Raw genomic sequence first — 24,084 nt, 5'->3', positions numbered from 1 at the left:
AGGTGAAAGTTTCGTAGGGTCCAGCAGAGCAGCTCTGCCCCCAGATGGCCACCGCGGACTCTGAGCTATTTTGGCTACAAAGGGTTTCTGGGTTGGCTGAGTGACCTTCCAACGCTCATGATAACGTCACTCACGTGCCTGGGGATGTAAGTGGTGTGAACAGGCTCAGGTGTGCGTTGGGTGGTGTGTCTGCACTCACACCCCCTGGGGACGAAATAAACCATCTCCTCGGAGAAAGTTACAGGTGGAGGTGAGGTTACTCCCCGACCGCAAGAGCGGACATGGAAGATGGGCCCGTTTGTTAGGGCAACACAGCTCCACCGGAAGGGGAAGCCCCGCCCCCTCCACGAATCCGTGTCATTTCATGGTCCGCTTTGTTCTCGGGCGGCCCTTGTTGATGTGCCCAAACTGCATTATCTCACTTCGTTTGAATTCTGGTCCTTGGCCTCTATAGTCAGTTTACAGCAAACAACATAGTGTATTTGTAATTATGTCTCATTTCTGTAATCCTGCATTGCTTATGTTGGTCCAGGTAAGTACCGAAATTGAAGACTAGTATTGTGATTATCTGCCTCGCGTCTTACTGCTTCTGAGGGCTTAGCATCTCGGTGAGATTCTCCTCATTACATTTTTTTTATTGTAAAAGTAGTAAAACCATGTTACCCAATAGAAAGGAAATGGGAAATACCGGGAATCCGCCTTGCCACCCTCCCCGGATTGCCGTCCTCCCTGGCCTGCCCGGATGGACGGCGCCCTACAGCACAGAGTTTGCTCTCTGGGTGTTTTCATGTCCTAGCTGGCTTCACAAACCGGCCACAGGACGCGCGTGGGCCGTGCCGGGGGCGGTGGAGTGCAGAGCGGTGCGTTTCCCTGGGCTGCTCCCGCGGCGGGGCCGGGACTCTTGACCGAACAATGAGTAGGAGTGTATCTTCATTTGCATGAAGTTTTTCCCTGGTCATTTTCCAGTCTCTCCGGGAGCTGGTTCCCTCTCCGACCTCCAAAAACCCTGGAGAGCCAACACAAGGGGCGCTGGCCACGGCTGTGTGTGTAGGACCCGCCGGGGTGCATCCCCTGGCAGCGCGACAGCGGCCCACGGAGCCCGGGTTCTGGACCCAGGCTGTCCCCCTGCTCTCTTAGCCCTGCCAGAAACGTCTGTGTGACCATAACTCATGCCGTGTTCTGTACTGTTTCCTTAGGATTTCCAGAAACCGCTCTGATGAATCACATGTGATTCACAAACATTTGTATTGCTTCAGTTTACACAAGGTTTTAATTTTTTTATTTTTCATTTTTTATTTTTTAAAGATTTTATTGAGAGAAAGAGAGAGAGCAAGCGGGGGGGAGGGGCAGAGGGAGAGAGAATCTCAAGTAGGCTCCCCCTGAGCTTGGAGCCCAATGAGCTTGCGCAGGGGGGTGGGGGCTCGATCCCATGACCCTGAGATCATGACCTGAGCTGAAGCCAAAAAGCTGTCGCTCAACCAACTGAGCTACCCAGGCACCCCTCCACAAGGCTTTTAAACCAGTTTTAATAGGTTTGAGTTAGAGTATTTTATTTTCTTTTGGATTTTCCCTGTCACCTGAACTGTGGCATCTTTCTGGATGTTTGCTTTCTTCCACCTGTTAAACACCCTTGGACTGAGGGGATAGTACGTACAGCAGAAGTCCCCTCTCGCTTATTACGTATTCTTGTCTTAATGTTGACTGGCAGCTGGTTGGTAACTGAAACCCAGCAGATGATTGTGTGGCTTTTCTGATTCTGCTTCCAAGCACATGCTTCATGTGTGAATGGTTGGTGTTCTCCTGCCTGTCTCACAGGTAGCATCCAAAACCCAAGGAAGTGCTCCTTAGCTCACAACTGGCCACCCAGCGCCATCCTGCAGCGGCCCCATACCTTGCACGTGGGAAGCCATCAGACGTTTGTAAAGTGAGTTCACCAACACCACAGAGCTTACTGCACCCTCAGGCCTGACACAGGACGTGTCTTCCTGGAAAGCAGAGCCGGCAGGTTTTCTGTGAACACAGGAGAGGGAATATTTGTGCAGTCACTGCTGTGCGGTCTTGTGTTCTTAAATCCTTTCAAAAATATGAAACCCATTCTCAGCTGTGGGCCTTTTGCAATGGCAGAGAGCAGGGTTTTCCGAGGGACCACAGTATTGAAGGGGCTGCCAGAGGCTACTTAATACAAGGGCGGGCTGGACACTCAGATCGCTGGTGTGTATCAGGTGCTCAGCACCCAGTTTCTACTGCCTCCTCTCCCTGACCACTGTCCCTTTTCCCTCTGCCCGTCTTTATTCTAGAAAGGATCTGAAACACAGACTAGGGTATAAGAATTAACCGCTAACGTGGGGTTCCTTCCAGAGCGATGTCACTCTCCTGGGCCTGTAACCAGCACTGGTCTAAGTGCCCACTGTATGCTAGGCCTGGGTCTGGGCCACAGGTTCAAAGACAGTGAAGACCTCTCCCAAGCCCCAGCGTCGGGAAGGAGGCACGTGGAAAGTCGTGCGAGGTGATGTGCGGAGTCTAATAGCGGAGGTGCTGTCTGGGGAAGAGAGGAAGCTGGGTATTGATCAGAGAAAGCTCTGTGGGACAAGATGTCTACCCCAGATGTTGATAGGTGACCGGGAAGCCCCAGGGTGGTCTTAAAGGTGTCGGGATGGGTATATGCAAAGGCCCGGATGAGGACCCTGCTGCAGGCCACGGTTTGAGAGGGGACACACAGCAAGAATGGGGGCTGAATCATGAAGCTTGGGCTCTGTGTTAGGTAGCTCGGCCACCATAACAAAACACCACGACCGGGGGCTTCAGCAACAGAAGTGTGTTGTCTCTCAGTTCTGGACGTCAGAGATCAAGGTACTGGCTGAGGCAGCGGATAAGGTCCCTGTTCATGGCTTGCGGATGGCCACCTTCTTCCTGTGTCCTCACACTGCAGGGAATGGGAGCGAGCAAGCTCTCTAGAGTCTCTCTTAATGGGACCCTAACCCTTCTTGAGGGCCCCACCCTCAGAACCTCATCCAACCCTAGCTTCCTCCCAAAGGCCCCACCTCCAGTCACCAGCACATTGGGGTTTAGGGTGTCAACATAGGAACTGGGGGGAGACACAAAAATTCAGTCTTGATAAAAACCTAATTTTTCTTAAAGCTTTTGTTTACAAATCTTATCAACCTATTTATAAATTCCAATTTTAATGAACATTCCTAAACTTAAAAAGTAAATTTTATTGGACATGTGTTTCTTAGTGAAACGTATTGGAACTATTTTTTTTTTCAGTTAGTTCCTATATCCATGGATGCATATTACTTAAGGCTAGAAGGGGTTCAATGAAAATTAATAGCAAAAAAAAAGTCTAGAACAATTATCGAGGATGGATTCAGGTTTTGTGGGGCCTGAAGCTCATAGAATTTGGAGGGCTATTTTTTTTGTTTTTTTTTTTTAAGATTTTATTTATTTAATTGACAGAGACAGCAAGAGAGGGAACACAAGCAGGGGGAGTGGGAGAGGGAGAAGCAGGCTTCCCACTGAGCAGGGAGCCCAATGTGGGGCTCCATCCCAGGACCCTGGGACCATGACCTGAGCTGAAGGCAGATGCTTAATGACTGAGCCACCCAGGCACCCCAGGAGGGCTCTTTTTAATAAATATAATACAGACTTACGAATTCAAAGTCAAGTGTGACAGTGAATATTATATAGGATGAGGAAAAATAGCTTACGAATTTTAAAAGCTGGTAGATACTATAAACCTCACAAAATCCAGAAAACATTTTAATTAACCACTTGACATACCTCTATATGTGTCAGGCAGCTAATAAAAAAATAACTTTGGGGAGTGCCTGGGTGGCTCAGTCATTTAATCTTCTGACTCTTGATCTTAGCTCAGGTCATGATCTCAGGGTCGTGAGCTCGAGCCCCGTGTTGGGCTCAGTGCTGCCGAGTGTGGATCCTGCTTAAGATTTTCCCTCTCCCTCTGCTCCTCCCCTACACACACACGTGCGTGCACACTCCCTTTCTCAAAACAAAAAATAACTTTGGGCTGTATACTTTTTTTTTAAGATTTTTTATTTGAGAGAGAGAGAGAGAGCACACACCCAAGATGCGGGGAGGGGCAGAGGGAGGAGAGAATCTCCAGCAGACTCCCTGCTGAGCACGGAGCCTGATGCGGGGCTCGATCTCATGACCTGAGCTGAAACCAAGAGTCGGACGCTTCACCCCCTGAGGCACCCAGGTGTCCCTGGGCTGCATACTTTTGACTGCTTCTTCACGTGAGAATTTCATAGCACTGTTTTGCTAGATGTAGAGATAATGCCATCTTTCCTCCGGTGTTGTTGATCGAAATGTGGTTTTGGTAGTTCAGATTCATAAACGCGGCTACACACACACGTCTTGCTGTTTGTGCTGCTGCTTTAAACACCGGGTTCTGATAAACTTTATCTCACGTGATCCCGTCAAAAAAGGAGAAGTGAGGCCCATGTTTCAACTGCATCTGCTCAACAGAGAATTCCGTGTGTCTAGGTACTGGTGGGAACTGAATCCTCTGATACGAGTTTTCATGAGTAAAAGGCTTTCACGGGGCGCCTGGGTGGCTCAGTCGTTAAGCATCTGCCTTCGGCTCAGGTCATGATCCCGGGGTCCTGGGATCGAGCCCCGCATCGGGCTCCCTGCTCGGCGGGAAGCCTGCTTCTCCCTCTCCCGCTCCCCCCGCTTGCGTTCCCTCTCTCGCTGTGTCTCGCTGTCTCAAATAAATAAATAAAATCTTTAAAAAAAAAAAGGGGGGGGGGCGCCTGGGTGGCTCAGTCGTTAAGCGCCTGCCTTCGGCTCAGGTCATGATCCCAGGGTCCTGGGATCGAGCCCCACATCGGGCTCCCTGCTCAGTGGGGAAGCCTGCTTCTCCCTCTCCTGCTCCCCTGCTGTTCTCTCTCTGTGTCAAATAAATAAGTAAAATCTTTAAAAAAAAAAAATTTTTTTTAAGGATTGTCTACTGAGTAGCTTCTGTTCCATGTGCTTCTAAACCTGCACACACATTCCGCCCCCCGCTCAGTACTCCTGGTGCCAAGGTCTCAGGACACTGCCCCATCACACCTGTGGTCACACCACACGTTCATAGCCATGCTGTGCATTCCTGGTCACGTGACCTGGTCATAGCCGTGTTGGCGATCACATACGTGTTCACACCATGCTATCCCCTCTGGTCATCACCTTCACATTGGAGCGCCTGGCGAGTCCACTCAGTGGGAACCAGGGGTATGGAAACCATTCCCACACCAGACGGCTATCAGCAGCTTAGCTACCCAGGGGAGTCAGTGTGCACCCATAAATACACCCCACTAAGCCCAGAGTAAGTGTACGCCCCCGGGCAGGCAGGTCCCAACACGCCCCAGGCACTCCAACACCAGGCAGGGCAAATGGGACTGACCACGCTGGAGTGGAGAGAGGAGGTGGTCTGCAGTGACTGGGATCCACATTTGCAAATGTGACACTGGGTGACCGTGGGAAGCTTTGGCCTGAAGCTTGTCTCCGTGGCCCCACGGGAGTGCCCCCACTGGGCAGGAATAAGTGTCCCACTTGCTCACACTCAGGGCTTAGGGATGGCCAAGGGCATCTTCACACTAAAAGCCATAGCACTCCCCTGTGACGTTGATCTACATCTAACCTGGACACGTAGGAAGGAATGAGCGATAGCAGGCAAGATTGCCCCACATCAAAAGTGAATATGGAGGGCACCTGGGTAGCTCAGTCGGTTGAGCGTCTGTCTGCCTTCGGTTCAGGTCATGATCCCAGGGTCCTGGGATCGAGTCCCGCATTGGGCTCCCTGCTCTGCGGGGAGCCTGCTTCTCCCTCTCCCACTCCCCCTGCCTGTGTTCCCTCTCTCGCTGTGTCGCTCTCTGTCAAATAAATAAAAAATCTTAAAAAAAAAAAGTGAATATGGATTTTCGGCATTCAATTCTCAGTTGGCAAAAATGAATGCCTATGTTTCCCCCACAAGTCTGGAGAACCCACAAAACATTCCATGGGCCCCGGTTCTGTGCCTTTTACTTGAGGATGTTACCGTGATCTGTCAGAAGTCAGTGTGGACTTTTTCCCGTCTCCCTGAAATCACAGACCACATGCAGCCCAGACTCGGTCAGTGAGCACACGTGCTTCCTCGTGGCGAAATGACAGAAGATGCCCCTCGGCTGGCGTTCCCCGCATGCTTTCTGCAGATACTGGATGCTACTCGAGCTCTGTGGACACGGACAGTGCCGTGAGGGTTCTTCTGTGTCTGCTCGGCTGTCTGGGCACTCCCCACGCTCTCCCTAACAGGAGATGCAAGAGCCACTCTGACCGCCGATCTCACGCCCGCAGCCCCGGATGCACAGCACCCTGCCACAGGCTGAAACATCCAGGGGTCACAGCACGCTTTATTCTCAACAGAAATACATATGTGAGGCCAGGAGGACAGCTCTACGTGGGGTCAGGGTGCCCTAATTCCAGGGGCTTCCTCCAACATTGGGAGCTGCTGCTTTACGTGGTACCCCAGAAACATGTACATCTCGGGGCATATGCAGCCAGGTCGGCTGCTAGATGGGTGAAAAGTCAGCCTGCCTCCCATAGTGAGAGGAGGCTGCTGGAGGGGGGACACGGGTGGGCCCTCCAGGGCCTCAACTGTGCCGGCAGAGCGCAGCGGAAGAGGAGGGGCGCAGACTCATTCCCTCCAAACTCCCTGGGCCGTGCATCCTGCAGCATAGTACAGATACCTCTCGTTTATCCAGGGTTGGGCGCTTGCAAATCCAGTACTAACCTAAGTCACAGTGGGAATCAAACAGGAATGTTGCCAACGAACCGCCTTCCTTAGCCACTGTGGGTGGAGGTGAAGACCGTACGATAGGCGTCCCAGAAGGCAGGCTGTTGGGCTCCGTGAAGAAGCAGCTTTTCTTACCCAAAGAGGATGAAATGTCTCTCCTGTCACCCTCACCTGCTGGATCCCCAGCCCAGCAGGGATGCAGCGGGTGGGACAAATCGGGGGACAGAACATAGCCAGGGGCAGGCGTGCCAGTCTAATGTCTCAAACAGGCACCCAGCAGCTTGCAAACGCACGAAAGGGGCAAAGGTGGGAAGAGAGGAGGGAGGTTTCTCAGCATTGTCATCGGCAGTCGAGGCCTGACCACCACCTGGACCCCCTTGGCAGGAGCACCAAGTGGCTGAGGACTCCAGCCCTGCCCCGGGGGCAGGACCAATCCTTCCACATTGGCACCCACTAGCCTTTCTTTCTTTTTTTCTTTCTTTCTTTCTTTCTTTCTTTCTTTCTTTTTCTTTTCTTTTCTTTTCTTTTCTTTTCTTTTCTTTTCTTTTCTTTTCTTTTCTTTTCTTTTCTTTTCTTTTCTTTTCTTTTCTTTTCTTTTCTTCTTTCTTTCCCTGGTTTTGAAAGCTCATAAAATCCAAGCTAATCAGAGCCCAGGTTACAAGTATCTCTTGATGTTTTTAGTTCATTGGAAGCCTTGCCAAAGTTTTTATTTTTAAGTGTGGGGCTTAAAATATCCCCTCCTCAGCTCCGAGCCAGCCAGGGGAAGCCAAAATAAAACACCATCTTCTTTGGAACATATGGCAAGTCACTGCTGCCGGAATCAGGGAGAAATCAGAAGAGAAAGGATGTTCTGGTACAAAATAAGAATGTAGGTTTAATGCATGGAAATATGCAAAGCTTCGTGCCACCAAGGGCTGTTTTCTGAGCGCGAAAATGTTAACTACAGAGTTTACGAGAAGAAGAAAGGGGGCAAAGGCATTCTTGAAAACTGACCCAGACCCCGTCCGAGACCCGCGCACAGGAAAGGCCCGAGCGAGGCTCCGGCAGCTGTGGGATGCAGCTGAACCATTCCACGCTGTCCTCAGCGAGATGCTTCTGCGGGAGGAGCCCCTGCCTTGGCCTGCATGGTTCTTAAAGCAGTTCCCTTTCTTTCTTCTGCCTTTCGGGTCCCCCGCTTCGTCCCTTCGCTAAAGCATCCCACTGCTATCACCAGGCACACACGGTTGCAAACTAAGGTCATCTGCACTCAGGGGGCGCAGCTCACGGAGCTCATGGTGCTTGAACTGTTTTTAAGGCTTAGTTTTCAGCAGCTTTTGACGTTCTCTGTATTTTTTTCCCTCAGTCTTTTGGTTATTTAACCTAAAACCATTATTATCTTTCCGTGCTCTTAGCATTCTGGGGGTTTCCATTTCTCCCTTGTCTTTTCAGCAAATGCTGTATTTATTATTGTTGTTCTTAAAGAGCTGACAACGCAGAGTAGGACATTTTATGTAGTGTTACTGGAGGGCAACGTTTTAGATATTCAAATTTATTATTGGAGTTCGAGTGTCACTAGAAAAAAATGCATACGCCAAAGGAGACTGTTGGTAGTGTGATCCTAGAGGCATCCGGTTAATATATAATGTATAAGTCTGCGTAATGGATACTTTTTATTATTCATAAAATTTTCAAATGACTCGCAGATGTGCACCCTGCAGCTGTTCCCCCCTCACTAATGGCCTAAGGCTCTGACTCAGAGAGGAGTTTCGTGCCAAAGGATTCTGGCAGCGACTACAGTCCTTGTGATATTCCCAGGGAGGAAATCATCTATTGTCAGCAGGGGTGATGATGACAGACCAATAAAAGGCTGAGTGGGGAGGAGCCAGTGGAGACAGAAGACCGGACTGGGCATGTTCAGAAGGCTGTTTTCGAGCTGCTTTTGAAAAAAAAATGTATTGTCTTCAAAATTCTTTCCAGTGATTTACCTGAGTCTGCTTCTATCTACAAAGTCTGCTCTTCCCCCCAGGACAGAGGCCCAAGGGCACCTGGCCCCTGCCTCCTCTCCTCAGGGGCCTCTGCTGGCCTGTCCTCTCACCTGGACCTGATCTGACCAGAACCCCTGGGGCGTCTCCGTGACAACCCTCAGTGCTGGGCAGGTGGCCCCTGCTCCCGAAGGGCCCCCACCACCTCTCACTAGCATGGGCTGCTTTCTGCTGCCCCTCCCCATTCCCGGGAGCTGGCCGGGGCCAGGGGCATACAGAGCGCCCTCGGCTTCAGGCATCTGAAAACACTTTATTGGGGCGCTGGCTCTGGGCTGCGGCCAAGGGATGCTGCGGTGTTAGTTCTTTTTTTTTTTTTTTTAAAGATTTATTTATTTATTTGAGAGAGAGAGAATGAGAGAGAGCACATGAGAGGGGGGAGGGTCAGAGGGAGAAGCAGACTCCCTGCCGAGCAGGGAGCCCGATGCGGAACTCGATCCAGGGACTCCAGGATGATGACCTGAGCCGAAGGCAGTCGCTTAACCGACTGAGCCACCCAGGCGCCCATCTGCGGTGTTAGTTCTTAACACAAGGTGATCAGGAGCTGGGAGCCCATCCAGAGAGGGCAAGAGGGGGTTGCAGTTTCCAGAAGCCAAGGGGGCAGATGAATGCCGGAAGCGTGGCAGTGGGGCAAGGGACACAGCACCCATGGGGACCTGGGCTAGAGCGCCACCTTACTTTCCTCCTACCCTCTGAAATCTGGCAGAGCCTCCCATTGGCCAGCCCACCTGGAAGCCGGAAGGAGGGAGCCCAGGGAGCAGCCCGCGCTCAGGCCCAGAGCAGGAGGGAGGAGGGTGAACAGACCTGCAGGCGCCGGCACCTCTGTCTTCCTTGGGGACCCAGGGCCAGCCTTCCTCCTTAAAATTGTTGGAGTGCCTTGAAGAGTCTGGAAGGGACACCTCTTCCAAGGGATAGTGGGCACCTCCAGGGACACTGAGAGTATTTTCATTTTTATATTTTTATTTATTTGCTTCTATACTTGAGCTTCTAACAATGTGTGTGTTGTTCGATAATAAAATCTAATACACCTGTTTGGAAACATAAAGCAGTAGCACAGGGAAACACACGATAGCAGCGGAGCCATCCCCAGTCCGTCCTCCAGCTCTGACCAGGCCCCTGGGGTGCTGTGCTGAGACCCGGGGCTGGATGCAGGCCTGACCGCTGACCAGCCCACAGTGCTCACTACGCTGGCTCGGGGTGCTCCTGCTGGGACAGGCAGTGTGATTCCGACAGCCGGCTCCCGGGCTTAGTGCAGACTCCACAGCCCCTGCACCCCAAACTGCCCTCACTCCACACGCCAACTGCACTTTGGGGGTTCCAGGCCTCTCGTGCTTCTGACCAACTGGCTACAAATTCGAGAATTCCTCCCACCCCCTCCAGTTCAACCATTTGCCAGAACGCCTCACAGAACTTAGGAAAGCATTATAATGGTGGTTATAGCTTTACCGTAAAGGATACCATAAAGTTCAGACGGGCCTCGAATGCAGAGCTTCACGCCATCCTCCCGGCACATCCCTGGGTTCCCAGCCAGGAAGGGGGCGCGTGGGATCGCTGGTCACGTGACGGAGCTCAGTCTCCAGCCCCTCTCCTCTCTGGAGATCAGAAGCTCCACCTGGTATTACTTGGCTCAAAGTCCCAACCCTCTAGCCCATGTTGGTCTCTCTGGCAGGAAGGGCTCACATCCTGAAGCTTTGTATGGGTCGTTGGTCACCTCCATAGCATAAACTCAGGTGTGGTCTAATGGTTTGGAGGCCCTCTCCCAGGAACCAGCGACAGAGACCTGCCAAATTCTTCCTGTTACGTGACACTGGCTTCCCAGTGGCACAGCCAGGGACCAGAGGGGCCACGTGAAAGCCACAGCCCCGTGGGGAAACCAGAGGACATGGACGCGTCTGGCAGTGCTCCCCTGACGGGCACCCATGGGTACCCAGAGCTCAAAAATTGGTTGGGAGAAAACCCAGACATCTAAGATTCTTCGGGGGAGATGGTATTGGCTGTAAATTCTGACGGAGATGCGGGCATTCTCAATGCAACAACAAAACCAAGTAGGGTCTGCTCAGAGGTGCAGGTGACCAGAAAGTCTCACATTTATTCTTTATGACTCCATATGTTTGGAGTAAACTCTTTTAACTTATTTATTTTTTTAAACTTTTTTTTTTTAAGATTTTATTTATTTATTTGACAGAGACACAGCGAGAGAGGAAACACAAGCAGGGGGAGTGGGAGAGGGAGAAGCAGTCTTCCCGTGGAGCAGGGAGCCCGATGTGGGGTTCGATCCCAGGACCCCGGGATCATGACCTGAGACGAAGGCAGACGCTTAATGACTGAGCCACCCAGGCGCCCCATCTTTTAACTTATTTAAATATTTATAGACTGAGATAAATCTATGTTCTTAATCTGTTTGAATATCTTTGTCACAGCTGACATCGTGTAGTTGGTGACAAGCTGTGTGTGTAACTAAGCAGATCATTTCGTGGGACAGTTTGCTTCTGTTCTGAGGAGCAGGGTGTTGCGGTGCAGGGAGACCCACTCCTGGTTCCTGTCTTCCCCCATGAACTCGGGCGAGGTCTTTCACTTCACAGTGCCTCTACTTCCCCATAAAATGGAACTGATAGCACTTTCTCCTACTACCCATAATTTTACAGCTGAATGATGGGTACGCAGAGGTTCATTATACTTTTCTCTCTGTTTTTGTGCATGTGAAAATTTCCAAACTAAAAAGTAAAAATGATAATAATAATGATAATGCCCTCCCGTGTCTACTACACAGGAATGCCAGAACGTTCAGCACTGTCTTCAGAGTACCTTTGCCTCTTGGAGAAGGACGCCACGTAAATACATTCTGAGTTATTGCTCTGTGGCCCTCAAATGATTGTATCACCCCTGGAGGTATCGTTGACAAGGAGACAGAAAATAGATTAGGACCCAGGGGAAGAACGGCTATGACACACGAAAATAAAACTTCCAAAGCATCGGATGCTACGTGGAGGATTTCATCTTAGTATGACAAACTGGAAGCCCATCTGGGTAAATCAGTGGTGTAGGAAATAAATTTGCAATATATCAAAAATATGTTGCCCAGTAGCTGACAATTTATTTCTGGAGCTCCATATGTGTCACATTTCCAGGCTCATAAATGATAAATAATAAATTTTTATTTATAAATCACTGGCTCCCAGAGGCAGATGAGCAGACTGAATGAAAAGACGCTGCCGGAGAAGCTGGTTAAGTTCCACCAGCGGACTCAGGTCGACATGTGGTGGTTTTACCCAGTTTGGGGAATTGCTGAGCCAATGAGAAAAGCCGATACCTTTAGGAAACTGTGCCTGTCATTAACTCGAAGTCGAGGTTGTGAAAAGTGCATCTGAGGTGCACGCAATGGCAGAGCCCTGAGATGCGGGTTGTTAAGGTTTGCACGTTAGTAAAGATTGACAAACGCGTCCCTACTTGGAAGATGCGCATTTGAGAAGACATCGCAGCTGGCTTCCTACAGACCCCAGAGCCTTCTGTAGTAGTATAAAGAGAATTATCTGGTGTGAAACATCCTGAAAGGAAAAGAATGCCTCCTCATGATGTCAGGGGCACCCCTCAAAGACCTGGGTGATTGCTGGTCCGCACAGACCGTGGCGCTGGCTGAGGAGGGGAGCGCACGCGGGTGTTCAGCTGGGCTTCAGCAGCCAGGATCCAGAACTGCTTGGAGAAATGACAGTCGTGAAGAAAGGCAATATGGATGTTGCTGAAAGTGGGGAGGAAAATGTATGCAAAATTATTCCGTAGCTCCAGGCCTCCCAAATTTTTTTTCTTTTTTAAACACAGAACAAGTCTGAGTATACAGCAGTCTTGGTAATTCAGGATTGCTGATCGTTTTAAGGAGACGGGGAGTGGAAGCTTATCTTTGTTAGCATACCCTTCGGCCTTGAGAGAGTAAGATGGTGGAAATAAGGTTTACAGGGGATCTTTAAGTCCGTAAGAAGTAACTTTATTTTTTTTTTTTAGTAATCTCTACCCCCAACATGGGGCTCAAACCCATGACCTGAGATCAAGAATGGCACGCTCTTCCGACCGAGGCTGCCAGGCCCCACGGTAAGGAATAACTTTTAAAAAGACTTTGCAAACTTCTACATATAATTAGCAAAAGCTATGTTAATTATAAATGATTCCATCCTGGTGTTAAACAAACCTTCTAAAGATCCTTATTAGGCAAGAGCATGTGTCCCTTGTTCATACTGAACAAAAGTAGGAAAGGGGACACCCAGGTAAGCATGAAGAGCACTAGCCGGGATGAGGACCTGGACTCCGTCTTTACTGTGCCTTGAACTTGTCTAGACGGGTTTCTCCCCATAAAAGGACCCAGAGAGTTTCCCTCCAGCTCTAGAACTCTGTGAGCACATTCTGTTTTCCAGAAACAGAATCTCTGCATGGAATCTGGCTACTATTTGCACCTAACAAAAGTACGTGTGTTTGAGATATGTAATAATGTGGAGGCAAGGGAAGAAGAGGGCCATCTAGCCCGATGAGCAGCAAGCCAGACAGACACACAGCCACCATGGAAGGCGTGCTGTCAGACTCAGTCCACAGGTCTGGCCCAGGCTTTGTTCTTTCCTTTTTTTCTCACTGAAAATTTGTTACAGAAACAGCAGCTCTGTCCTCTGATGTCTCAAGAGACGGTAAACGTTCAGTTTAGCAAGATTAGGAAAACAGCCAAGAAGGAGGGGCAAGAAGAAAAAGGAAAATTTTGGGTGTGATGTGCCTCGTTGTGCTAACTTTGGGCTGTCCCAAGTGCAGGAGGGCAGTGCGTCAGCTCCATCTCCCTCACCCCCTGGGCATCCATCCGCAGCCTCCGCAGATGAAAACAGCTGATCTGGATCCCTGCAAGGGCCAGAGCGGTCAGCTGGTGGGCAGGACAGCAGGAGGGGGGCCTGCAGTGAGGCCACCACCTCTGTGTCCCCCGCTCCTCCTCCAGGCAGCAGTGCCTGAGCTCTGGGGGCCTGCACGAGCAGGAGGGCAACTTCACACCGCCCATTGTGGGCAGACAGGAAGCAGGAGGCAGGATTTGAAGGCACATTTTCTGAGGCTGACCCTCAGTTGCATAATCCCTCCCGGAAGAAGCATGGGTGGGTGAGTGGCTAACCTGGACACAGGCCTTCCAGGACCGTCCCACAGCAGCCTTGGCGGTTCACGGTGCCTGCCTGCTCTCCTGGTGGCCTCAATGTGCCATCATAAAGGCCTAGATAGAAATGAAAAAGGGTACTGTATCAGTTAGGGCTCTCCAGAGAAATAGAACCAATAGATGGAGATGATAGATAGATCGATCGATCGATCGATAGATAGATAGATAGAGATAGAGATAGAGATAGAGATAGATGGGTTCTAAGGAATCAGCTCATGCCACTCCAAGTGCTGACAAGTCTGAGACTTGCAGGGCAGGCCAGCAGGCTAGAAACTCTGGTAAGAGATGATGTTGCAGCTCGGGGGACCTGGGTGCTACAGTCGCTTGAGCATCCAACTCTTTTTTTTTTTTTTTTTTTTAAGATTTTATTTATCTACTTGAGAGAGAGAGAGAGAACAAGCAGGGGGAGGAAGAGGGAGAAGCAGACTTCCCACTGAGCAGGGATCCCAATGCAGGGCTCGATCCCAGGACCCCGGGATCATGACCAAAGCCAAAGGCAGATGTCCAACCGACTGAACCACACAGGCGCCCCGAGCATCCAACTCTTGATTTCGGCTCAGGTCATGATCTCAGCGTTGTGAGATCAAGCTCCACATGGGGCTCCATGCTCAGCCCGGAGTCTGCTTGAGATTCTCTCCCTCTGCCTCTGCCCCTCCTTGCCCACCCTCTCTCAAATAAATAAATAAAATCTTAAAAAAGAGAAAGAAAGAGAGATGATGTTGCAGCTTGAGTCCAAGGCCAAAGGCTGTCTGCTGGTAGAATTCCTTCCTCCGGGGGGACCTGTCTTTGCTCTCAAGACCTTTGACTGATGGGATGAGACCCACCCACATTATGCAGGGTAATCTGCTCTAAATTTTTTTTTTTTTTAAGATTTTATTTATCTGACAGAGACACAGTGAAAGAGGGAACACAAGCAGGGGGAGTGGGAGAGGGAGAAGCAGGTTCCCACGGAGCAGGGAGCCCGATGTAGGGCTCGATCCCAGGACCCTGGGATCCTGACCTGAGCCGAAGGCAGACGCTTAACAACTGAGCCACCCAGGCACCCGTGATCTAAATGTTAATGACATCTAAAAGAAACCTTCACAGCCACATCTAAACTGGTGTTTGACCAAACATCTGGACCGCATGGCCCAGCCAAGTTGACATGTGAAACTAACCATCACAGGTTCCAAAGCTGAGGAAGTACCACCCCACCCCAGGGCAGCTAAGCCCGTGCCCAGAGCCAGCTGCACACCCTTGTGTCATTTCACAGTTCCTGCCTGTTGAGCTTCCTTCCACCCATCTACACACGTCAGCAGCCCCCCTTCAAGTGGGCCGTGTGCACGTCTGGCTGTGTGTCCAGGACCCCAGCCTGCTTCTGTTGTGTAGCATGGTCTGCCCTGCCGTTGGTTATTACGTTTTGACTGATCATTGGCCTAGTCAAGAAATCCTCTCTTTCTCGCTCTCTGTCTCTTTTTAAACATACAACAGAATATTATTCAGCCTTAAAAGGGAAGGAAATTCTGACCCATGCCATAATGTGGGTGAACCCTACAGACACCATGCCAAGTGCAATAAGCCAGTCACGACAGGGTGAAGGCTGCATGATTCCACTTGTATGAGGTGCCTGGAGGAGTCGCAGAGACAGAAAGGAGGACCGGGAGTACCAGGGGCGGGGAGCACAGAGCCTCCACGCCGCCGGATGGAAGCGCTCTGGGGATGGAAGAGGCAGTCATGTCGGCACCACAAGGAGCACAGTGCACTCAAGGTCACTGCCCGCTTACAAAGAGTCAAAACAGCAAACTTCATGTTACGTGTAGTTCATCATGAGTGTGGGAAGTAGATTCCAAAAACTTGGGGATTTTTAGTTATCTCTCTATGACTGATGGGTAGTTTAGTTCCACTGAAGGGTGAGAACATGCCCTGGATGACTTAAAATCCTTTCGAATTCCTTGAAATCGGAGCACTCTCACTGGCTCGCTCCATCCTAATGTTTGTGATCGTGTTTCGACTGTTTATTGACTTCATCAAGAAATGATCTCTTTGAAGAGCCGGCTTCTATCAGATTACAGAATCGAGTCATTTGGAGAATTGCTGGAGCATACACGACATGACAGTATTGGAACAGTCCCTGGCGTGGGCTGCGTGTGACCCTGGAGGAGTGCCTAAAAACTCAACACCCATTAGAATGAAAAGCAGGCGAGATTGAGCGTGGCGTGTGACACCCAGCACGGGAGCTTGCACCTTGCAGGCTCCCAATTACAGATTCATAAGCAAGTGAGCCATGTCAGTGAGGAAAAGAAAACCCTGAAAAGAGATCCTGCTGAAAAAAAAAAATTAGAAATCAATTCAAACAATGTCACTCTTCTGGGTGACATTAAAGTCCCACCAGCTGGGGCGCCTGGGTGGCTCAGTCGGTGAAGTGTCAGATTTCGGCTCAGGTCACGACCCTGGGGTCCTGGGATTGAGGCCTGTGTGGAGCCCCACGATCAGCGGGGAGTCTGCTTCTCCTTCTGCCCCTCCCCCAGCTTGTGCTCTCTCTTTCTCTCAAATAAGTAAAATCTTAAAAAAAAAAAGTCCCACCCGCTGCTCTGAAAGTGTGGTCCGTGGCCGCGAGGACTCCCCAGGACCCATTCAGGGGGTCTGTGTGCTCAGAACTATGATTATAGCGACACCAAGACGCTACCTGCCTCTTTCCCAGGGACAGGCGCCATGCTGGCTCAGGAGCAGCAGCGGGTGAAATCACGGGCTCCTCGGCGCTTCCAGGCAGTGGCATCACCTGTCACTGCTCGCCACGTGCTCTGCATCCGCTCCCACTTGCCATCAGAACAGGACGGTTTCTCCAAGGATGTCCTGATGAAACAGAATTTATTCATTAACTGTAGTAAGGCTTGACCACTGAATATGCAACTTCTAAGATTCTGTGTGAGGAAATGGACCATGCCCACCAGCTTCCTCTGCTGCTAGAGCCAAGTACGGGGACTGCGTGCAGGAAAGCTTGTCGGAGGGTCTGTGCTGCATTGGCTGCTGTTTCTTCATGGAACACCACGCTTATTGGAAGGAACAAGTGACAGACAAACTTTTGCCCATTAGGCTTAGGGATTCGGCAGACATTTTCTTAAAAATGAACAAAGTGAGTTTGCCAGTTCAAGGCAACCAATGGACAGTATTTGCTCCCAAATGATAACATTCAAGCTTTCGAGTAAAAATTAAAATTCTGAAAAACTTGTATCTGTCGCCGTGAACTTGATCACATCCCAGTACTTGAAGATGTTTCTGATGAGGCAGGTGGTGATTTTTTATACCGTCTAGTGAAATATATCAACACTTGCAGTGTCTGTACAACTCAGTGGATTAATATTTTTTAAATGATGGAGTGGCCGTGTGACGGAGTGGGTAATAGGTCCATCTGAAGTGCCAGAGAGACCAGTGGATTTTAGGCTAACAGCATGAAGCTCCACGTCACCCATGTCACCACGCACCTTTCAGAAACGTCTATGTGTAGGTTTTGGTGGAGTATCTATATAAATACTCCTCCACCTTCCAACTCCATGTCTTCACACGTGTCAACTAAAACAATATATCACGACAGACTGAACGCAGAAGCAGATACGAACATCCAGCCGGCTTCTCTTAAGCTACACATTAAAGAGACTTGCAAAAGTCTGAAACAATTTTACTCTTCTTACTAATTATTTTTCAGAAGTATTTTTCGTAAAATACACTATCGTAGTAGAGAATAATATGGAATAGATTTCTTAATGAAATCTTTTTTTTAAAACTAATACTTCTTTTTTTAAAGATTTTATTTATTTATTTGACAGAGAGAGACACAGCGAGAGAGAGGAGTCACAAGCAGGGGGAGTGAGAGAGGGAGAAGGAGGCTTCCCGCTGAGCAGGGAGCCCGAAGCGGGGCTTGATCCCAGGACCCTGGGATCATGACCTTAGCCGAAGGCAGACGCTTAACAACTGAGCCACCCAGGCGCCCCTCTTAATGAAATCTTAAATAAACAAATAAAAATATTTTAAAAGTGATTTCTTGGTTTTACTCTCTAATGCTGTATGCGTTCTTGAGCCTAAAGCCTGTGGGAAGAGCGACGGGGCAGTCTCTGGCTGGGAGAGCTCAGGGCGGGGTGAAGGGCCTTGTTCCAACTGCTCTGGGGAGTGTAAGTCTAAATATCCCAATTCTTCATATTTAGGAAATGCCTATCTTATAAATTTAACCTCTGGAGTATTTCAGAAGGTGGGAGGGGAAAGAGAGAGCGCTAAAGAAGCTCAGAACCAAGTGGTCTTTAAAAAATCATTGATATCGGGGCACCTGGGTGGCTCAGTCATTAAGTGTCTGCCTTCGGCTCAGGTCATGATCCCAGGGTCCTGGGTTCGAGCCCCGCATCAGGCTCCCCGCTCGGCAGGAAGCCTGCTTCTCCCTCTCCCACTCCCCCTGCTTGTGTTCCCTCTCTTGCTGTGTCTCTCTCTGTCAAATAAATAAATAAAATCTTAAAAAAAAAATCATTGATATCATTGCACACCCACTAGAATGGCTAGTATAAAAACAAAACCAGAAAATGACCAGTGTTGATAAGGATTTGGAGAAATTGGAGCCCTTGTACACTGCTGATGGGAATGTAAAATGGTGTATCCACAGTGAAAAACAGGATGGCAGTTCCTTAAAAAATTAAAAATAGAACTACCATATGATCCAGCAATACCACTTCTGGGTATACACCCAAAAGAATTGAAATCAGGGACTCACGAATTGGAACAGATATTTGTATATCCATGCTCTTAAAAACAATTTTTTGTAGAGATTTTATTTATTTATTTGATACAAAGAGAGTGCACAAGCAGGGGGGAGTGGCAGAGGGAGAGGGAGAAACAGGCTCCCCGCTGAGCAGGGAGCCTGACGTGGGACTCGATCCCAGGACCCTGAGATCATGACCTGAGCCGAAGGCAGATGCTTAACCAAAGGAGCCACCCAGGCACCCCTTAGAAACAAATTTAAAAAAAATTCTTCTGTACACCCATGTTCATAGAAGCATTATTCACAATAGTCAAGGGGTGAAAATAACCCAAGTTTCCATTGATAGATGAATGGATAAGCAAAATATAGTATATACAGACAACGAAATATTATTCAGCCTTAGAACGGAAGGAAATCTACACTGAAAACTATGTCATTGATGAAAGAAATTGTAGAAGACAGAAAGATACGGAAAGACATTCTGTGCTTGTGTAAAATATCCATATCACCCAAATAAACATGTAAGATTCATGCCTTATCAGATGCAAGCCCCATCTAAATCCCAATAACATTGTTCACAGAAGAGAACAATCTTAAATTTTGTATGGAACCACAGAAGATCTTGAATAGCCAAAGCAATCTCGAGAAAGAATAAATCCAGGGGCGCCTGGGTGGCTCAGCTGGTTAAGCAACTGCCTTTGGCTCAGGTCATGATCCTGGGGTCCTGGGATCAAGCCCACGTCTGGCTCCCTACTCAGTGGAGAGCCTGCTTCTCCCTCTCCCTCTGCTACTTGTGCTCTCTATCTCTCTGTCAAATAAATAAAATCTTTAAAAAAAAAAAAGAGAGAGAAAGAATAAATTCAAAGGTAACACCCTCCTTGATTTCAAACTATATTACAATGTTATACTAATCAAAACGGTATGTCATTAAGTGTCTGCCTTTGGCTCAGGTCATGATCCCAGGGTCCTGGTTTTGAGCCCCACATAGGGCTCCCTGCTCCGCAGGAAGCCTGCTTCTCCCTCTCCCACTCCCCCTGCTAGTGTTCCCTCTCTCGCTGTGTCTCTCTCTGCCAAATAAATAAATAAAATCTTTAAAAAAACCACGGTATGGTAGTGGCATAACAATAGACACACAGATCAGTGAAGCAGAATAGAGAGCCCAGAAATAAGGCCATGCATATAAGATTAATTAATTTATGACAAAGGAGGCAAGAATATACAATTGGGAAAGCTGGACAGTGAAAGAGAAAGAAAGAAAAGAAAGAAAGAAAGAGAGAATGAAAGAAAGAAGGAAAGGAAGAAAAGAAAAAGAAAGAGAAGGAGAAGGAGAAAGAAAGAAAGAAAGAAAGAAAGAAAGAAAGAAAGAAAGAAAGAAAGAAAGAAAGAAAAGAAAGAAAGAAAGAAAGAAAGAAAGAAAAGAAAGAAAGGCGGGGAGAGGGAGGGAGGGAGAAATTAGACCACTATCTTACACCATACACAAAAATTCACTAAACATGGATTAAAGACTTGAATGCAAGCCCTGAAACCATGAAACTCCTGGAAGAAAACATATGTGGTAAGCTATCTGACATCAGTCTTGTCAATGAATATTTGGATCAGACACCAAAAGCAAAGGCAACAAAAGCAAAGATAAACTATTGAGACTACATCAGATTAAAAAGCTTCTGCACAGGAAATGAGACCATCAACAAAATGAAAAGAAAACCTATGGAAGGGGAGAGAATATTTGCAAATCATGTATCTGATAAGGGGTTAATACTGAAAATATGTAAAGAACTCATAAAATGCAGTAACAAAAAAACAAACGATCTAATTAAAAAACGGACAGATGGGGCACCTGGGTGGCTCAGTCAGTTGAGTGTCCGACTCTTGGTCTCAGCTCAGGTTTTGATCTCAGGGTGGTGAGTTCAAGCTCCACAGTGGGCTTCGTGCTGGGTGTGGAGCCTACTTAAAAAAAAAAAAGACAGATGATCTGAATAGACATTTTCCCAAAGAAGACATCCAGATGGCCAACAGACACATGAAAAGGTCACTGATGCTAATGACTTTTGCCTATGGACATGAAAACCATGGTGTGGTGGGGGCAACCCTCACCCCACGCCCCCCTGCCAAGCCAGTTTTGCACAATTTGTGAGTCCACTCCAGTATTCCTGACCCATAAGTGTGTCTGTCCTTCACCCTTTCCTCTGAACTGGTTGTTCCATCTCACAGTTCCCTCATTCAATCAATGAGTTCAGTAAGACATGTGGCACACGTTGGTTGTGTATCGTGTGAGACTCAGGATTCCTTCTTTGGTCAACATTATTTTTTAACATTGGTCTGCCCCAGGGCGCCTGGGTGGCTCAGTTGTTTAAGCGACTGCCTTGGGCTCAGGTCATGATCCTGGAGTTCCGGATCGAGTTCCGCATTGGGCTCCCTGCTCAGCGAGGAGTCTGCTTCTCCCTCTGACTCTCCCCCTCTCATGCTCTCTATCACTATCTCTCTCAATAAATAAATAAAAATCTTTTAAAAAGAAAAAAGAAAAAAAATTGGTCTGCCCCACGTTTGGCTGTGGCTGCCATTTTGCTGCTGCATTTTCCTGGGACCCTTGATGGGGAAGCGTGGGTGATGAGGACAGTGTCTCCTAGTCTTTTAGGACTTCATCGTTGGAATTGTTCTCTTGAGAGAACCAAGGCTTAGAATGAAAGTGTATGGGATCCCCCTCATCCTGGCCTGAGCTCTTCACAAGCTCTTCCCAGCTCGTGATCCTGGGGTCCTGGGGCTCTCCTGAACTTTCCATGTGCAGCCCCATTTTCTCCTCTGCATAATCCTCTTAGAGAGGTACTGTTGTCCCCATTGAAGACAGAGAGAACTGAATCTCAGGGAATGAAACCGCATCCTTGGAATTTACGTGGTTGGCAAAGCCAGACTTTACACCAGATTATACCACAACTGTCTCTCTCTCTCTTTTTTAAGATTTTATTTATTTATTTATTTATTTGAGAAAGAGAGAGAGCCGGGGGAGGGGCAGAGGGAGAGAGAGACTCTCAAACAGAATCCTCACTTATCACAGAGCCTGACGCTGGGCTCCTTCTCATGATGCTTAGATCATGACCTGAGCCAAAACCAAGAGTTAGACGCTTAACCCACTGAGCCGCCAGGTGCCCCCACAACTGTCTCTTTAACACAGAAAAAGAAAATGCCACATGTGAGCAGCCTCTAAGATGGTCCCCAGGGATCCTCTCCTCCTGGCATTCATGTCTTTGTGTGATCTCCTCCCCTGAGTGTGAGCAGGACCTGTGACTTGCTTCTAACCAACAGAGTACAGCAAAGGTGATGAGATGTCACTTCTGGGATTATTCTATACAAGAATGTAATTTCTGTCTTCCTAGCAGACTCTATTCCTTGCTGGCTTTAATGAAACAAGCTGCCAGATCATGAATTCCTCATAACGAGGTCCATGTGGCAAGAAAGTGAAGGTGACCTCCAGCCAAAAGCCGGCAGGGAGCTGAGACCCTCAGTCCATCTGCCCACAAGGAAATGAACCCTGACAACAACCATATGAGCTTGGAAATGGATCCATCCCCAGCAGAGCCTTCCGATGAGCCCCCAGTCCTGGCTGGCACCCGTGAGACCCTGAAGCAGAGGACCCAGTCAAGCCATGCCTGGATTCCCGACGAGCAGAAATTGTGGTAATAAACGTGTGTTAAATGTGTGTTGTTTGTTTGAGATAATTTGTTACAAAGCAATAGATTACCAATACATTGGGTCTTAGAAACATTCATTCATGCATTCAACAAATAGCTTGCCAGGCACTAGTCCAGGGGCTCAGCATACATCAGTGAACAAAATAGAGTAAAATTCTTGCTCTTCTGAAGTGTGAATTCTAGTGTTTACATGTGTATGTGTGGGAGGGGAGAGCGCGTGTGAAACAGTTGACATAATAAGTTACATAGTTATACAGTTACATAGTATGTTCCATGTAGCTACACAAGTATGCTGGAGAAGAAAGAGGGGTGAGGTGATAGGGAGCCAGCCCGGAGTCTGCAATTTTAAACTTCTTTTGAGAAAGGATTTTGAGAACTACTTCAGGGAGGAGGCCAAGCAGATATCCCTGGGAGGAGTGCTTCAGGAAGAGGGTATACAGTGCAAATACCCTGAGGCTCAATGTGCCTGGAGGGAGGGAGGAGCAGCAAGGAGGATGGGGGAGGTGGGGAGGAGGGGAGAGGAGCTGACGTCAGAGGTGGGGGGTCCTGTAGATCCCCTTCAGCTACTGTGAGGACTTTTCTTTCACTCTGAATATGATGGAGCTCTCTGAGGGACTGAGCTGAGCAGTGATGTGGTCTGACATATATATATATATTTTTTTGAAAGACTTTTTACTTATTTGAGAGAGAGCGTGCGCATGAGCAGGGGGGAGGGACAGAGGGAGAGGGAGAAGCAGACCGCCCACTGAGCAGGGAGCCTGATACGGGACTTGATCCCAGGATCCCCGGATCATGATCTGAGCCGAAGGCAGACGCTTAGCCACTTAACTGACTGAGCCACCCAGGCGCCCTCCGACTTAAATTTTTAAAAAGCTCATCCCCATCATTACATCCCATCACTGCTGGTGCCTTCCGGCCCCCCACCCACCCATGCAAACTGGGGCAGTTTACACATCGGCCGCACTGGCTGCCTTAATAAGCCAAGGGACTTGCCCTTATTTTTAAGTGGTTTTCTTGATCATTTTTCTTACTGATGCCTCCAGATCCTAGCCATCTGCTAAGGACAGCTGGAGCCCGACCCCCTCCCCCCCCGCCCCAGCCTCCAGCCTTGACATCAAATCCTCCCCCTGCGCAATGCAGTAAGCACCTCTGTGCCCTGTTAGTGTTGGTGCTTGCTTTGCACACTAGATCATAAGCTTTGCCAGGCAGGTCCAAGTCTTACCTTTCTTTTACCTCTCCCCACTGAGCCTGAGATACCGCTCTATCAGGCTGGCTGGCACCTCGGCAGAGTTCTTTCCACCTCTCCCTGTGCCTTCTCTCAAAGCACTTCTCCACCTCCATGACCACCCCCCACCTCCTGCAGCCTCCTCCTCACTGCCTCCTGGCATGATGGCGCCTGCTGTCACCTGCATACTTCTATGAGCAATTATAGGTGGCTTTTTATTTCACGCACCTAAACATGGTCCTTGGGAAAAGAGTAACAAACTTTAGGGGAAAAAAATGGAAGAAGAATAATCAGAATGGCTGGTTACCTACAAATGTTCTTTTTGTTTGGGAACCACCTGGTTCTCAACATTAGGGTGGAAGCCAGGATTGGAGGCAAAGGGAAGCAAGGAAACACGGCCCCCCCAAGGCCCCACAACTAATTTCGAATTATTTTTCTTAAGCAGTCTCCCCCCACCCCCCAAATGTGTGAGCCCCAGGGCCACAAAAAC

At 48.8% G+C, this 24,084-nt stretch overlaps 1 long non-coding RNA gene across 1 annotated transcript; it reads left to right on the top strand.

Moving 5' to 3' along the window:
- Window positions 1-7,368: 7,368 nt before the first annotated feature.
- LOC135362565 (uncharacterized) lies at window positions 7,369-22,450 on the top strand. The gene is made up of 4 exons (XR_010407416.1): window positions 7,369-11,449; window positions 11,564-12,549; window positions 12,790-12,876; window positions 22,058-22,450. It is a non-coding gene; the product is annotated as an uncharacterized LOC135362565 (long non-coding RNA).
- Window positions 22,451-24,084: the final 1,634 nt, after the last annotated feature.

Source organism: Mirounga angustirostris, unplaced genomic scaffold (assembly GCF_029215605.1).
Source record: "Mirounga angustirostris isolate CCGP_5_RB_7025 unplaced genomic scaffold, mMirAng1.0.hap1 SCAF_1, whole genome shotgun sequence".
In the NCBI taxonomy this organism is placed as follows: Eukaryota; Metazoa; Chordata; class Mammalia; order Carnivora; family Phocidae; genus Mirounga; species Mirounga angustirostris.
Note: the sequence above shows the minus strand (reverse complement) of the source record. Positions and strands in the feature narration are given on the sequence as shown.